Consider the following 13,813-nt stretch of genomic DNA (forward strand, 5'->3'; position numbering starts at 1 on the left):
TGAGCCACCCAGGCATCCCCCTTTCTTTCTATTTCTTTTTCTTTTTTTAGTAAAAAATTTCATATGGAACAATAATTAACCCACATACAGATTATGTTATTTGGGCACTTCAGGAACTTGCTGGGTAACCCAGAACTTCCATAGGCCAGCTTAAATCAAACTTTGCAGTGGAGCTGTCATAGCTGTGGCTATCATAGCACCAAAGAGGAGGACGTGCCTGGGAGTGATTGAGACAAGTGGTGGTATTTGGAGTTGAGGCTACTGTGGCAGTGGCCATTGAACAAGGTTGGAGTGGAGCTGGACAGATCTGGAAAGATGCAAAATCTAAGTGTAGTACAAAAAAAAAAAAAAAGAGGTTTCACATACACACCTGAAATTAGATTCGTTACTAGAACTACACAGGGACAGGCAGACTAGGATGAACCAGTAAGCTAACCAATATAACCATCTTTGCATCCCCCTTCAAAAGCTACCATACTTCATGCATTAAAAGACAACCTTGTTTATAAACTGTCTGAAGCTTATTTCTTGCCAAACAAGAGAGAAGCTTGCAATCAATTTTTTTTAGTTTCTTATTTTTTGAGTTCAGTGATAACTGGTACTATTTGGAACACTGTTGGGTTAAAAAATTAAAAATAGAATAAATACTAGTAATCACGACTAATGGTAAAGAGACCATTCACTCCTTAGTTGGTCCCTAGGGTACCTTTACTTTGATGAATGATTCTTAATAGTGTTACATTATGTGACTTAGAAACGGAGTTCAAAAATCCCCAAATGTCATAATACATCAGGATTTCAAGGCTTTTTCCATTTAGAGTTCAAAATATGGCAAATAAAACCACAAAATATGGATTTGGGACTCCAGGTAGCTGTGTGTTATCCTTGCCTTAAATAGAAGAGGCTTTTTAAAAAAGTTTATTTAAAATTTAGTGACATGCAAGTTAGGAGTTTTTCAAGAATGTCAATCACTTACCATTCAATTTCACTTTAGTGTATATCAGTTCTAAAGATCTGGTTTCTAAATATAGTTTAATCCCACCATCTGCCACTCCACATTCTTGAATAGCAAAGAAGAGAAATATATGGTCAAATGCCCTTTCCCACGAGGGTATTTTTATCAGAGCTTTTAGCGTGTGTCATTTATCTCATTCTATACAGCCACTGCCTCCACATTTCCTGTCCACCCACTGCTTGATCCAATCATGGCCCCCTCTGGAGGCTTCCAGAGGACATTTTATCGGATCATTCACCATGCATAATAGCACATCATCTGGCACATGTAAATGCCTAAATAGCACTCTTCAGCATTTTACTGGCTCAAAGCCTACTACTCATACACAGAGATGGCCAGCAGGCTCTGAGTCTGCAGGAGGAAGAGAAACTATCTGAGCACATGAACACTCAACAGCTCCAAGGCTGGCAATGATTGTCATTGGTGATTTTTGAGTTCCCAAGGGAAGACAACCTGCCCCCCAGCTATGCCTACCCCACTTCTACAGCATAATATTCCCTGACAAGGTAGCCTTGGTGACTGGTATCCTAATATCAGAGATGTCTTGTTTTGAGCTGAGTGGTTGCCCTTTTCAAAGTGGAGGTCTTCTGCAGAGCAGAGGCAACTATCATTGCCTAGTAGATTTATTAAAAATGGAAGATTTCTCTTATCAAAGTGTAAATAGATGAGAAACCTAGGTGCTCCTGGGTAAGACAGGGAAGGAGAAAATTGAGAGCAAGGAAAGTCAGCTCTAGTGCAGGGTGAAGTAGGTTATGATTTCTCAGAGTTATTACTGTTTGGTGTTGGAAGAAGAGACTCATGACCAATTTAACTTTACCACCTTGCCCAGAATCATCCTTGGAAACATGATTTATAAGACTTACATAAAGGGTAATACAGAAATACTGTGATCTTATCACTTCTTTCTCCTATGAAATCCCTTTAATGCCTTTCCACCAACTGTAAAGGTCTCACCTCAAATGCACACTCATAGTCTATGTTGTGAGCAACTATGTGATATAAATAATTTCTTAACAAGATAAATAATTAAAATCTCCAGCCATTTGTTCTTGCTTGGTTAATAACTTTAACAATGGCTTTGAACAGGATCTCGCCCTTCCCTGTTTCAAAAACATTTTTGGATAGAAGAGAAAGGAAGATTAATACCTAGCCTGCCTTAAGCTGCACATAAGCCACAGCCTATTTCACCCATGTGTATGAGATCACACCCAAGCTCCATAGCATGCCCATAAAGGCCTTTGGGGTCTGAGTTCAGTGATTTCTTCAACATTACTTCTTTTCACACCTCTATTTGTATTATTTGCTCCTGCCATACCAAAGGGCCTGCTCTTTTCCCAAATGTGCATTTCCTCTGACTAAAAAGCTACCCTTTTTCCTGTTCCTTAATTTTGGAATATTTGACTTTTTTTACTCTAATCAAGTGTTACTGTTCTTTAGAAAGCAAGACATCCCTGATAATCTCATCCCTATAACTACATCCTTACTCATAGAGACTCTTTCTCTTGGGGTTCTGCTTATATGTTTATCTCCCCTATTAGTTCCTTGAGTTTAGAAACTGTCTTATTGGGACATCTGGGTGGCTCAGCGGTTGAGTCCCTGCCTTTGAAGGCCCAGGTGTGATCCTGGAGTCCCGGGATCGAGTCCCACATCAGGCTCTCTGCATGGAGCCTGCTTCTCCCTCTGCCTGTCTCTCTCCCTGTCTGTCTGTGTCTCTCATGAATAAATAAATAAAATCTAAAAAAAAAAAAAGAAACTGTCTTATTTGTTCTGTATGCCAAGTATCTACCACACACATATATGTTCTGATTTGCTAATTAAGGATGTATAAACAACTTATATTGCCTAAACATTTGTTTCTATAAGTTGTTCAGCTTCCATTATCAAGAACTTAGTAGGAAACAAATTTAAATGGCAGAATGCAAATAATTGCATGGTTGGACTGTTCCCACTTTTATTTTCTCTATTGTCTTTTCTTGGAATGACTATCTCAGTTAATTGACTGTAGTCAAGTGAGTTGTTTGGATGTCCCTGTTGCTGTAAATCAGAGGTACACTGAGTTTTCTCTGTGTTTTATAATTGAACACCTACTTCATTGGTAACAAGCAGTGGATTGTGAGTTGATAGAATTGCAGTGAGATATGTTGGTGTTGTGTGTATACACTTAGGCTGCCCAATTTGCTTAGATTCTGTTCCATGTCTGTCAAGTTTTACAATTTTTTCTCTTAGTGCCAAGTGAAGAATTATTTCTGTCTGAATAGAGGGGGAAAATATTTTAGTTAAAAATAACTTTAACCAGGAGAAAGGATTCTGAGAATATAGGAGTAGAAAGCATCAGGAATCTGTCTCCCTACCTGGACAATAATTGCACTGGAAGAATCTGTCTGGATCTCTGGAGTCTGTTGAAGGTTTATAACTTCCAGCGGAAGTCTTGGAAGGTAAATTGTGATTAATGTCATTCAATTTCAGCTCTTAGCACAGTAGCAGCTGCTCATTCCCCACCCCTAACCCCATGGCTGGCAGCTGTGTGTGCATTCCTGGAGCAGCTTGCACGAGCCAGGGTAAGCAAAAGGGATCTTGTCTTTCAAATATTGGGGATCTATGTTCTAATTTCTGCTTCTGATCACAGAAGTGAAGATAAAGTTCCTCCTTCTAAGTGACTACTTTAAACGTAAATGGATTAAACTCTGCAATCAGAAGACAGGGACTGGCAGAATGGATAAAAACATATGATTCAACTAGAGGCTCACTTGAAGTCCAAAGACACAAACAGCTTGAAAGTGAAAGGATACCAGACACCTGGGTGGCTCACTGGGCAAAGCAGCCAGCTCTTGATTTCAGTTCTGATTATGATCTCAGGGTCCTGGAATCAGCCCTGCCTCAGCCTCTGCACTCAGCAGGGAGTCTACTTGAGGATTCTTTCTCTCTCCCTCTCCCTTTGCCTCTCCCCCCACCAACTCATGTGCTCTCCCTCTCTCAAATAAATAAATAAATAAATCTTTTAAAAAGTGAAAAGATGAAAAAAGATATTGCATGCAAATAGTCACCAAAACAGATCAGGAGTGCCTATACTAATATCAGCCAAAATAGACTTTAAATGATAAAAGATTACAAGAGACAAAGAACAACATTATATAAAGTAGAAGTTTCAATACAGCAAGAAGATGTAACAATGATAAAGATTATGCACCTAGTGACAGACTTTCAAAAGATATGAAGCAAAACCTAACAGAATTGGAGAAATAGACGGTTTACAAAAATAGTTGGAAACTTCAATACCCCTTTCACAAAATGGATAGAATACCAAACAGAAGATAAGGAAATAGAGGACTTAATACAATAAGCCAACTAGATCTAAAATAGCATACACATCCTTTTTAAATGCACATGGGACATATTCCAAGACAGACCATATTTTAGGCCACAAATTAAGTTTCAATAGATTTTAAGAGAGATAGATATTATACAAAACATCTTCTTTGAAAACAATGGGATACAGTTAGAAATCAATAACAAAGAAAACTGGAAAATTCACAAAATTGGACAAATTAAACATATACTTTAATTTTAGGTAGTTGACATACAATGAAATAGTGGTTTCTGCAGTAGAATTCAGTGATTCATCACTTACATATCACAACTAGTGTATAACAACCTCCTTCCTTAATACCCATCACTCATCTAGCCCATCCCCCACCTACTTCCCTCCATCAAACCTCACTTTGATCTCTGTTGTTATCTCTTACGGTTTGTTTCCCCGCTCTCCTTTTTTTCTCTCCCCCCCATATGTCATCCATTTTCTTTCTTAAATTCCATATATGAGCGAGATCATAGGGTATTTATTTTTCTCTGACTTATTTCACTTAGTGTAATACACTCTAGCTCCATCCATGTCATTGCAAATGGCAAGATTTCATTCTTTTTTATGACTTAGTAATATTGCATTGTACATATATATACCACATCTTCTTTATCCAATCATCAGTCAGTGGACATTTAGGCTCTCTCCTTAGTTTGGCTATTGTTGAAAATGTTGCTATAAACATCTGGGTGCATGTATCACTTTGAATCTGTATTTTTGTATCCTTTGGGTAAATACTTAGTGAAATTGCTGGTTGGTAGGGTAGTTCTATTTTTAACTCTCTGTGGAAACTCCATACTTTTTTCCAGAGTGGCTGCCCCAGTTTGCATTCCCACCAACAGTGTAAGGTTTCCCTTTCTCCACGTTCTCATCAACACCTGTTGTTACTTGTGTTGTTAATTTTAGCTATTCAGATAGGTATGAGATGATATCTCATCATGATTTTGATTTGTATGTCCCTGATGAGAAGTGGCATTGAGCATCTTTTCATATGTCTGTTAGCCATCTGGATGTCTTTCTTGGAAAAGTATCTGTGTCTTCTGCCCATTTCCTAACTTTTTTTTTTTAAGATTTTATTCATTTATTCATGAGAATACACAGAGAGGAGAGAGAGAGAGGCAGACACAGGCAGAGGGAGAAGCAGGCTCCCTGCAGGGACCCCGATGTGGGACCTATCCCTGGTCTCCAGGATCAGGCCCTAGGCTGAAGGCGGCGCCAAACCGCTGAGCCACCCGGGCTGCCCCCTAACTGGTTTGTGTTTTGAGAGTTGAGTTTGATAAGTTCTTTGTTGATTTTGGATACTAACACTATTAGATATGTTGTTTGCAAATATCTTCTCCCATTCTGTAGGCTGTCTTTTAGTTTTGTTGATTGTTTCCTTTGCTATGCAGAAGTTTTTATCTTTTTTTTAAAGATTTATTTATTTATTCATGAGAGACACAGACTGAGAGAGAGAGGCAGAGACACAGGCAGAGGGAGAAGCAGACTCCCCGCAGGGAGCCGGATGCGGGACTTGATTCTGGATCCCGGGATCATGACCTGAACCAAAGGCAGGCGCCCAACCGCTGAGACACCCAGGTGTCCCAGAAGTTTTTATTTTGATGAAATCCCAATGGTTAGTTTTTGCTTTTGTTTCCCTTGCCTGTGGGTGACGTGTTTAGTAAGAAGTTGCTATGGCTGAGGTCAAAAAGGTTTCTTTTTTAAATTTGAATTCAATTAGCCAACATATAGTACATCATTCATTTCAGATATAAAGTTCAATAATTCATCAGTTGCATATAATGCCCAGTGCTCACCACATCACCCAATTACCCTATCCCCTCACCCACCTCCCCTCCAGCAACACTCAGTTTGTTTTCTACGTCAACGTCTTTCATGGTTTGTCTCCCTCTCTAATTACTTCCCATTCAGTTTTCCCTCCCTTCCTCTATGATCCTTTGTGCTGTTTCTTATATTCCACATATGAGTGAAACCATATGATAATTATCTTTCTCTGATTGACTTATTTTACTCAACATAATGCCCTCTAGTTAGATCCATGTCAATGTAATGGTTAGTATTCATCCTTTCTGATGGCTGAGAAATATGAGAAATATTCCACATCTTCTTTATCCACTCATCTGTCAATGGACATCTTGGGACATCTTGGCCCTTTCCATAGTTTGGCTATTGTGGACATTGCTGTTATAAACATCGGGGTGCAGGTGTCCTTCAGATCATTATATTTGTATCTTTGGGGTAAATACCTCATAGTGCAATTGCTGGGTTGTAGGGTAGTTCTATTTTTAACTTCTTGAGGAATCTCCAGAGTAGCTGTACCAGCTTGTATTCCCACCAACAGTGTGAGAGGGTTCCCCTTTCTCCACATCCTCGCTAACATTTATTGTTTCCTGACTTGTTAGTTCTAGTCATTTTGATTAGTGTGAGGTAGTATCTCCTTGTGGTTTTGATTTGTATTTCCCTGATGGCAAGTGATGTGGAGCATATTCTCATGTGCTTGTTGGCCATGTGTATATCTTCTTTGGAGAAATGTCAGTTCATGTCTTCTGCCCATTTCTTGGTTGAATTGCTTTGGTTTTGGATGTTGAATTTGATAAATTCTTTATAGATCTTGGATACTAGCCCTTTATCTGATATCTCATTTGCAACTATTTTCTCCCATTCCATACGTTACCTTTGAGTTTTGTTGACTGTTTCCTTTTTTTAGAAGCTTTTTATCTTGATGAAGTCCCAATAGTTCATTTTTACTTTTGTTTCCCTTGCCTTTGGAGAGATGTCTAGCAAGAAGCTGCTGTGGCTTAGGTCAAAGAGGTTGCTGCCTGTGTTCTCCTTTAGGATTTAATGGATTCCCATCTCACATTTGGTATTTCATCCATATTGAATTTATTTTTGTGTATGGTGTAAGAAAGTGGTCCAGTTTTATTCTCTGCATGTGGCAGAAGAATGAAACACCATTTGTTGAAGAGACTGTCATTTTTTCCATTGGAAATTCTTGCTTTTCAAGGATTAGCTGACCATACAGTTGTGAGTTCATTACTTTGAGCAACAGGATTTTCTAGTTTACTGAGAAGTGCATTACTTTTAAGTTCTGCCACAGATGCCACTTATCTATTTACTAGTAAATAGATATTGCTTTCTTGAGTTTCTCAGATCTAGCTCTTGAAGACAGTCAGCCAGAAGGATACATTGAATAAAACAAGGTCTTTTTGGGTTGAGGTATGAAGGGCTGGATGAAAGCTAAAGTAGAAGGGTCAGATCAGGATACTTGGATAGGAAGGGGAGTCAAACTCTGTTCTGCATTCCCACCTCCATGGCCAAGGCTGTTGTCTTGCTGCATTAACAAATCAATTAAAAGGTTACTTCAGGTTTTTTTTTGAGTGTTCTTTCATCAACCTGTTGTATCTGGTCACTATTACAACCTCAACATTAATCGTATAAACTTAAATAATGCTATGGAAGAACAGCATTAGTTATTAGTTATTAGTTATTGAAATATCACCATCCTGTGCTGTATGGCAAATTTTAACTAGAAAGTTTGTCCTTTCTTGACATTGAAATAGCCTGTTTATTCTAGATTTTGACATAGAATAAACTGTTTCAGGCATGTTTTCTATTTGTCAGGGTGCCTGGTTTTAGAGGGATAAGCTGTGCTCAGCAGAGAACAAGAATTATACTGTAGAGGAGACTTCATCATGGAAAAAGTTACATGCATAATAACTTGATAGAGTACCAGACTTTGGCATTGTGTTATCTCCTTGGTTCAGTGAGTCCTTTTCAAATTATCTTTTTTTTTTGTGTGTCCACCATTCATTGTGAGATAGGAGAGAAGATATTATGGTCATTCCTTGGTTCTAAGCAAGTCCAGTTTGTACAATCAATGAAACATAGAAGTTACCTTTAACATCTTTTTTTAAAAAAAGATCTTATTTATTTATTCATGAGAGACACAGACACACACACACACACACACACACAGGCAGAGACACAGGCAGAGAGAGAAGCAGGCTCCATGCAGGGAGCCCAACGTGGGACTCAATCCTGGGTCTCCAGGATCACAACCTGGGCTGAAAGTGGGGCCAAACCGCTGAGCCACCCAGGCTGCCCACCTTTAACATCTTTTAAGAACTTTGACAGATACTGGAGTCTGACTTGAGTTTCCTAGAATCCTAGGGAATTGGTAAAGATGTTGTGATGGACACACACCTGTTCAATGAAAAATTTGTTGTTTCAGGTGCTGAAGTATTGGCAGACAGTAAGGTGACCAACCATTGTAGTTTGCCTGGGATTTTTCAGCACTAAACTCAGGACAATCCTAGAAACTCAGGGATAGCTGGTCACCTTATGAGGCAGTTGTTAGCTACTGGGAACTTTAGTGATTCCCAGCTGCAGTCATCGCATAACATCATGTCCTTTCCCAGCATGACTCACATCCAATGACTGATCTATGAGGGAGTATATAGGCCTAACCATCTGGGCCCAATCTCAAAACATCATTGAAGAACATTTTAGCTCCAGAGCTTCCCAGTGGGCCCAGCTGAGGCTGTTGCTGAACCTATATCACAGCCAGACTTCACCCTCCTCTCAATCTTACCTCACCCGCATCCATGCTTCTGGATCACAAGAGTGATTCTTAACAACCTAGATACCTAAACTCTGTCTTGTAGTCTGTATCCCAGGGACCTGAGCTGTACAGTTGTCCATGATCTAGGCTTTAAGCAAAAGAGTTTATACATTTATTAGCATTTTCAGCTTTTCCTAAGTAATCTCAAATATTTCTTTGCTTTTGTCTGGAATGATGGGAATGTTTTGATAACAGTGATTCTCCTGAGTTGACCAGAAGCCATGTTTAGTTATTTTATTTTATTTTATTATTATTATTTTTTAAAGATTTTATTCATTTATTCATGAGAGACAGAGGGAGAGGCAGAGACACAGGCAGAGGGAGAAGCAGGCCCCATGCAGGGAGCCCGACGTGGGACTTGATCCCGGGTCTCCAGGACCAGGCCCTGGACTGAAGGTGGTGCTAAACCGCTGAGCCACCCGGGCTGCCCCATGTTTAGTAATTTTAATACATATATATAATTATAGTAATTTAAATATATAATTATATATAATTATATATATTTCTCATTTATTTTCCATGTAAATGTGATTTGACATGCATATTTCAAAATCTATACTCCAAATGTAGGATGAATATACAATACAAGGAGTCCTTGAATTGTAGGGCACTTTTGGGTGGCATTTGGCCAGACAAGATGACGTGATATAATTAACTCAAGCTAGTTTCGCTTTATGATTTTTGTGGGAAGTGGGGAGGGCTGGAGTAGTTTGTAGAAACCATATTTTAAAGCCATTTGCTTTAAGAATGGTTTTTCTTTTGGCTTTTCTGGCTGCTATAAAGTTATCTCAGGTGATAGGTTTGTAATATAGATAACAGTAAATTCCACCTTATGATCTTTCAGTGGCTGCCACTTCTATGTATCCTCTTCTCTTCATAGTAATTCCTAGTTCAAATTCCTGAGAAAGAGCATGATGTATAACATGGCCTGGCATGTAAAGATGAGCTGTATCAACATCTAGGTTTTGAATTAGTGGCCCTTTCATTGGGCATCCATTTTTTGTAGTGAGCTGATCATGTGATACCAAGCATGATCACCTACAGCTGCCTATTTACTGTGGGCTGTAAGTAGTGCAGGAACTGACGTGTCCAGTAGCAGTGGGCTAACCTTGTACATGATTTGAATTTTTATTCTAGGGACACTTGGGTGGCTCAGCAGTTGAGCATCTGCCTTCAACTCAGGGTGTGATCCCAGAATCCGGAATCGAGTCCCACATCGGGCTCCCTGCGAGGAGCCTGCTTCTTCCTCTGCCTATGTCTCTGCCTCTCTCTTTTTTTCTGTGTCTCTCATAAGTAAATAAATAAATCTTTTTAAAAAACATTTTTATTCAATCTTAAGTTTTAACTTGGAACATGGCCTGAATTTTAAAAGCATACCTCCATTTGGCTACATACCATGGCCAACTCAAAGATTTGGAAGATACTTTCAAATGAGAAATATAGCATATTTTGAAATACACTAAGCATTATTCCAATGAAAGATGACATTGGTAACATGACCTCTATCCCCAGTTCAATGCTAACATAGAAAGGGGAAGGAGACAAGACTTTTTTATTGTTTAAAGTCACAGAAACTTAGAAAATGTTACTTAACTCATGATACCCACAACACAAAGAAAGAAGGCAAATAGACTTTTGCTTCCCCTACCACAAAACAACCTACTGTATGTTAATGAAAGAAGTCAGAATATTCCCTACTGCTCTATGATTAGGGCCAAAATTGATTGTAAAATATTACCTAAAATTCATGTATCAGTTCCTTGAATTCTGTTTAAAAAATAAGATACTCAAGGCAGAAAGAAGCAGGAAAGAGCAGAAAATAGTCTAAAGCAACTGGTTAAAAATAATATGCAAATGTGTAACAATACGAAGTTCTTTTACCTTAAAGTAATAATATCATTTCCTAGGCAGAGAGTGAGAGAAAGGAAAGAAATAAAATTTCTGCCTTGAATCTTTTCCAGTTTTGCATATTTATTAGGTATCTTTAGGAATACTTTATAAGAGGTCTTTATAGCATTGGACCTCTGCAATATTAAATCATTAACACTGCTTAGTAAATTCTACTTCTCATAATTTTTAGTTGGTCTTTTTAGCTTTGGATATTTCTCATTTCACATAACAAATGTAGCCCAGCAAAGCTGACTGTACAAAAAAATCCATTTTGTTTGCTATAACAAATGACCCTAAAACAGGCAGTCTTCTTCCCATGAGGGAGGAAAAGAACCTCCAGAGTTTGAGTAAAACTTTGAAAAATGAATTAATGTAGATACATGGAAAAAGGAATACTTCTTCTTGTACTTTCCCTAAAACCAGGATCTTCCTTTATCTACCTCTTCTGTTTTTCTCTCCAGAGGCAAGTTTTTCTGTGCTTGTGGATTAATGGTCCCAAAGTTCAGCTTTAGTAATAATGTGGATAGGTTCTAACAATTGAACCTTGATTATCTTCTCTGGTCTTACTATTTACCTCTTTGAGTTTAAAATCATTTCTTACTTCAGCCTCTGCAAAGCTTCCTGATTAACCTCACTGCTATGGTCTGACATTCTTAGCATGGGAGAAATGCCCTTCATGGTGTGGATCCTACCCACTTCAGCATTCTCAGCTCTCACTCACATTTATTTTAGCTGCATTAAACATCTTAGAGTTCAAATGTTTCATTCATGTTCCCCAGGGGCTGTAGGATATCCTGCCCTAACCTAGTGTTTCTCAATGTTGCTCATAGGCCTCCTGCATATCAGCCAAGTTCCCAGTGGAAACAGATGGGAATTTGAAAAGAATTGAGTAAAAGTACTATTTCTTAGGGTGTGGACAGGTATAGAGAAGCCACATGTATAAAGTAGTATTCTCGTGGGGCATTGGTACTGTCCCTAAACTGGAAGGGGTAAGGGGAAGGAACTCTTATCAGAACCAAAATACAGAAAGGGCCATGGAGAGAGCTAGCTAAATGAGTATGGCTCTTGGAGGAGGGAAGCAAAACCACAGGATGGCAATTCCACAGAGGGAGTTGAAAATGAAATTTCCTCTCCTCAGACTCCTCCCCTCCTTCCTTTCAGTTTCCATGAGTGCTCATCTTTGGTTGCACCCCACCAGAAGCCACAAAGCAAGGGAGCCCCTTGATGCAGTTTATGTTGGTCAGCTATGCATGGCACAGGGTGGGAAAGGGCAGGGCATGGCTTGGGAGAGTAAATGGAAGATATCCATGTGCCTTGTATCAGAAGCACCTGTGGGACTTGAAGCCAATTGTTGAGATCTGTTTCACATGCTAAATCAGAAGCTCTGTTTTTGGAGCCCAGGAAAAAGCAAGCACCAGAGACAATGATCCATCCATTGAGAAGCTTTCTTCCATTTTCACAATATAGAGTAGAGGTGGGATGTAGCTGTGTATTTGGGGACTACTTTGTATCATGATGAAGCCATAGAACAAGTTTTTGCTATTGGGATATCAGTGGAATTATGTAAATTTTACTATTCTTTTTCTCCTGTCCACCTTGACCCAGAGAACTCAGAAGCTTGATGGCACAGAGCCACAAAATTTAGAGTCAGGCTCCCTGGAGCATTATGAGGAGGAAAACATCCACCTGAGTAGAGTACCGTAGGAAAAAAAAATTGAAAAAAGTTATAAAACATTTTAGAGTACTTCTGGGGAAAATTGCAGAGTAGATGGATTCTAAGTTCAACTCATTTTATGAATATGCCTGGATAACAGCCACATCAGTGTAAATAGCCCAGAAAACTACCTGAATATTGGCAGAACGGACTCTCCACAGTTAATCATAAAGAAGAATCCACATCAAATGTGGTAAGGACAAAGATGCAGTGGAGAACCAAATTGACCAATGAGACTGTCCACAGGTGGGAGGGATACCACAAGCATGGAGAAGAAAAAGGAGCAGATTGCACACTAGACATCTCAGGCACAGGGGACCTATCCTGAGAGGACAAATCCCCACAACATTTGGTTTGTTGTCAGGGGACAACACAGTGAGAACAATCTGCATTTTGGTGTGACTATAGCTCTGGCAAACACCTCCTCTGCCCCAACTCAATCCCCAGGTGGCCCTAGATGGACTATTAACAACAACATAGGAACAAATTCCTGCCAACAACAGGCAAAGAAAACCATTGCAGACAACTGGACTAAAGACAAATGTGGTTCGGCCACAATAAGGCACCCTCAACACATATAGGAGATACACTTGAAGCACTGGGTTCTGATGAACAGGGGATATTGCACTGCAAGGCACTGCATGATCTCTTTTTCATAAGACCACTACTTTCAAGAACAGGAGATATAGATGACTTTCCTAACAGAAACAGACAAAGAGAATTAGATAAAATGAGGAGGCAGAGGAATATGTTCCAATGAAAGAACAGGGCAAAAATTATAGCAAGATGATAAAAGAAATGGAGATAAGCAATATGTCTGATTGAGAATTTAAAGTAATGGGCATAAAGATACTCACTGGGCTTGAGAAGAGTGGAGGATCTCCATGAGGCCTTCAACAAATACAAAACATACAAAAGAATGAATCAGAGATGATGAACTCAATTACTGAAATGAAAAATACACTAGATGGAATAAATAGTAGACTAGAGGAAATAAGAATGGATCAGTGACCTGGAGGATAGAGTAATGGAAATCAATCAAGCTGAAGAGGGGAAAGAAAAAATAATGAAAAATGAGAATAGATTAGGGGAACTCAGTGACACTATCAAGCATAATAACATTCACATTCTAGGGATCCAGAAGAAGAGAGAGTTCAGGAAATGTATTTGAAGAAATAATAGACAAAAACTTCCCTAATCTGGGGGAGGAACAGA

At 39.1% G+C, this 13,813-nt stretch overlaps 1 long non-coding RNA gene across 2 annotated transcripts in view; it reads left to right on the plus strand.

Annotated features, from left to right (window-relative positions):
- Positions 1 to 13,813, plus strand: part of LOC144304131 (uncharacterized) — a 138,936-nt gene that overhangs the window by 80,071 nt on the left and 45,052 nt on the right. The window contains exon 5 of one of the 2 annotated variants that reach the window (XR_013371097.1): positions 10,132 to 10,271. The exons of the other annotated variant lie outside the window; for it this stretch is intronic. This is a non-coding gene — a long non-coding RNA (uncharacterized LOC144304131). Of the gene's footprint in view, positions 1 to 10,131; positions 10,272 to 13,813 lie in introns of those variants that run through there. 2 annotated transcript variants of the gene reach the window in all.

Source organism: Canis aureus, chromosome 33, assembly GCF_053574225.1.
Source record: "Canis aureus isolate CA01 chromosome 33, VMU_Caureus_v.1.0, whole genome shotgun sequence".
Lineage (NCBI taxonomy): Eukaryota > Metazoa > Chordata > Mammalia > Carnivora > Canidae > Canis > Canis aureus.